The sequence below is a fragment of the Opisthorchis viverrini genome, assembly GCF_000715545.1.
Source record: "Opisthorchis viverrini unplaced genomic scaffold opera_v5_15, whole genome shotgun sequence".
Taxonomy (NCBI): domain Eukaryota; kingdom Metazoa; phylum Platyhelminthes; class Trematoda; order Opisthorchiida; family Opisthorchiidae; genus Opisthorchis; species Opisthorchis viverrini.
In genome coordinates this window covers 2,416,475-2,420,710 of record NW_008751671.1, presented here as the reverse complement: position 1 = coordinate 2,420,710, position 4,236 = coordinate 2,416,475, and positions in this window count along the sequence as shown.

The window sequence follows — 4,236 nt, the reverse complement described above, 5'->3', positions numbered from 1 at the left end:
GCCTCCATATTCCACATCGACATGGTTTTCGTCAGACGTTTGAAAACTAGGGTCCAGAAGATATTAGTTAGCTAGGAATGGTGACCACTTTTGGCTGCCTGTTATTTCAGGCAGCAGTCTAGCTCTGCGAAAGTTCTATTTTGAATCAATAATCTAGACACGGCTGCCGTATTGTCTCATATGAATGACCTTGCTCCCTCGACGGACACAAGAACATCCATGCTGGGCTTACGTTGTCACGATCCCTCGAAGAACCCTAATTTCGATGATAACCTTAAACGACTCACCCAAGATGTTTGGGTACGAGTCTGCCCACGGACCCATGTAGGGCGTCACGATGACGGTACGCGACTACCACACCCAGTCCGATGGCTTACCCTTAGTTCACCATATCCCGAATATCTACCTATTGTACGTGTGAGATGCACCCACAAGAACGCCTCAGTTCGTTTAATTTGTTCCAGTAATTGAAAGCACTGGCCACCTTATTGTGCTGCCTGCTTATTCTGCTCATAAACACAATAATTCTTTCAAAGTCACCATTGATGTTTCGGTGCAGCTTTGCGCCCGATAGAGCGTGTACTGACCATCATGAAAAAAGCAAAAACTACTAGCTGTGGCGAATTCCTCGGCTTTGTTTGGCAAGGCGCCTGTCAAAACGGTAGAAGACTTTTTCTATACCGGTGGTGAGAGGCTGGTCGATTTTGAGTTTGCGTCAACGGAGAAGATGTAATTATTGTTCACGTCGTTTCGAGATTATTTCCAGATGCAACATAAAAAACACGTGAAGAAACCGGATCTTCCACAACTTTCAAACCGTCATCGAATGACATCACGCGAAGCCAACGGAAGTCATTAAAATATGAGCTCCGCTCTTGGTGGACCTTGGGTACTTTTAAACAACTTCCAGCAAAACTGAGGCCCCAAGGAAAGTTTTCAACGGTTTGAATAAATGCCAGCAAATTCTGGAACTTTGTGCTGAAGTTCCTTCCCACCGAAATATGGTCCCAGAAAAATTTTGGGTATGCGTCTATAGCTCCACCGACTGGGTCACAGATGAAGCTATTCGCGACAATAATCAGGAAAAATCAAAGATAAAGCGGCTTCTTATTAAGGCCACTGCTGCTGACTTGAGGTCGCTCTGGGTGTAGAGTGTATCCCAGGAAATCATCCTGTGAATCCTGAATACCAAATAATTGGTGTCAAAATGCCTCCTCGTAGGTAGATTCACATAGATTCACAGAATGCACGAGGGTAACAATCCTAAAACAGTTCGCTCTTCAAAGCCCTCGCCATATTCCCCAGATTGCAACTTTCACAAAGATGTGGCTATAGGTACAACTCACGTTCATCTCTTATCGTTCAGCGCTAATCATCGCATACCTTGAGCTACTAACTAATCGGGCTCACCAACTTCCAGGATCACTTGGCACCTCTTTACGCGCAGCACGAAATATCAGGAAGACACTCATATCATCAGTCTGTATGCCATTGTTCACCGCGTCCCCTAACTAGTAACTCGTTTATCTTCGCAGCCGGTTAACCGGCTTTCTGAATGACATTGTTAAACCGTTTAAAAAACGGTTCATGACGGTTTTTAACCCTCCTTTTTGCCCCGGTGCGCTCAAATACGTGGTATTCCTGCCTTCTATTAAACCACTTTATGACGTATTCCAACTATCGAGCGCCATATCCGTAATAAGAGTAATGCCATCAATTGGTTGTGTACCTACAGTTACCCGACGACGATGTATTTTTCACAGGCTAGTTATGCATATCTGGGAGAGGGACTCGCCCACAGAGGTGGTCCTCCCATCTCTCCTGCATAATTCGTACTGTTGTTATTCTTAACAGAAGTTGAACCCCATAGGAAAATGTGATGCGGACAGAATCTGAACAAATCTGAACAAAACCTGGGGGGTATAAAGCAAACAAACGTCGATGACCAATTTTCCTGGATTAGTTTGCTTTGGCTGTCCTGTGGATGTTATTTCATTCTTGAAGAACACGAAAGGACAAAATATGCCAAAATGAGATTGCGTTTCACTTCTTGTGAACCGATAACGACATGCAAATCCATGATGGCCCGTGACCTTGAACATTTTTTTCTGTCAGACAAAATGCCATGTACGAGATATCACCGACCGTATTAAAATATCTCCCCATAAAAGTCACAACGTCGAAAACTCTATAGTTTTGGCGAAAATAATTTGGGAGTGCTTCTAGTGAGCGACAGGGCATCCTTTCCCTCGGTCGAACTCTTCCCCTGTCGGCTGCTGTTTACTGCGTCTATCCTATGAACTCGGTGTGCGTTTCTTAACCCCTCATGTACTTGTCGGAACAGTTTGGTTGGCCATTATTTACGCGCGCTTTTTGATCTTTTGCGTTACCAAGTGTTGTACCCAGGCGTGGGTCGCAAACTAAGACCGATTTACCATCTTCTCCGGGCTTTCTCCGGACTTGCACTACTTCGTGCATCAGTTTAGACGGAAACCGGAAGTAGTGCTCTATGTTTGTCCACCGTCTGTCTAACAGGAATATTTTGATGACCACACTTATATCTTCTTCCCATTTCAGGACGTCAACGGCCCAATAAACGCTGGGCACCAAGAAAACCGTACTTTTCCCGCCACGATATATGCGCTAATCCAAACGACCAATAGCTTTTTCTGAATGTTCCTTTCCGGCTTTTCCTGGTGGAAATGAATAGCCGAGCTTCGGCCAGCTGATTATGCGTCGCTGATCCCTAGCAGCATGTTAATCGGGTGCGCCTTCTAAGTTCGTACAGGTGTTCGCTATGATCAACTTAGTTACCATGCGGCGGGTGACTGAGCATCATGGTCTCAAGGCCGCATGTCAGGAGTGCTTGTCAGCTAGGATCTTTCAGCCGTTCGCTATCATGGACTACGTGGTCATCCCGGCAAATTTTGTAGTGGTAAACTCGACTGTTTAAAATCAAACTTGCATAGGTCATCAATGTCGACAAGCCCACCGTTTTTTCAAACTTGCGCATTTTATCCTTAAAAAATGGGTGCGCCTTTCACAAGGATACTAGGAATATCAATTATCGGGATCCATGGACATGCCATTCGTTGGTCAACCCGTTAAGCAGATATAAACAGCATATGGTATTTAAAGAAATGGAGCCTCCACATATTTGGCGTCCACATGTATTTTCTAGAAAGCTCATTAAATCATTTCAGCAGCAGAGTTACCTGCCAATTTCGCCCATCGCAAACTTTTTACGTTTTACCGCAATTCGTGTTACCTTATTGCCTTGGGCACCGTTTCCTCGCTCAGCAGTGATTGACGACCTTGAAGATTCACTCACCGAAACAGATAACCCATGCATATAAATTGTGGAACAATCCGTTATGTATACGCATTCTTTACTGTGGAGTAGCCTTCATATTGCGGTTTACCGCTCGAGTTGAAACACAAACAGAGACGCTCAACGAAGGCAACAAATGGGAAACCACTCTGCGCGCAATGAGACCACAAGTAAGCAATAAATGAGTTCACTCCTGCGAATGCTGGTTGATCAAACTATTGGGATTCTCACACCTACGTTTTATGGAAGCACCGTGCTGGATAGCTGGGCATACAAATTTGCTGGCCTAAATAATAGACAAGACAGTGGTGCTAGTATTTCAACCTTGTTCCCTCGAAGGTCGTAAGTTTGGCTCTGCGCAGACATTGTCCTCTTACTTTGGAAGGAGCCCGTCCATGATGTGTTATTCCACACAAGTAGAAGGTGATAAAGAACGATGTAGATACCTAAAAACGTGGCAGAATTAGGGAACATATAATCCGGGCTCTATGCAACGTTGATCCTGACAGTTTTAATGTCATTCTCTCGGCCAATTTAAGTACTTTTTACATCAATGAAGAAAATCAGTTGATGCCATGCTCTGTGGCTTGCCGAATAAACATAAAAGGGACAGTTGTCCAGATTAAATGTCTTGTGATAATTAGAATAGTGGTAGGTATCTTAACTACCGAATGTACGCGTAGTATAGAAGTCCGAAAATGGACGAATGAATATCATATATTCTCGAATATCGCGGGCGTATTATCAATCGCATCGTAAAACAAAGGCATATAAAAATACACTAAACAGAATGAATAGAATAGAGTCATTGTTCACCACATCCACCACACGTTGAATGAGCGTGCGGGGGTTTATAGTCTCTAATAGGTTGGAACCTCAAACGTTCAGATCTTCTCAACGTCGGA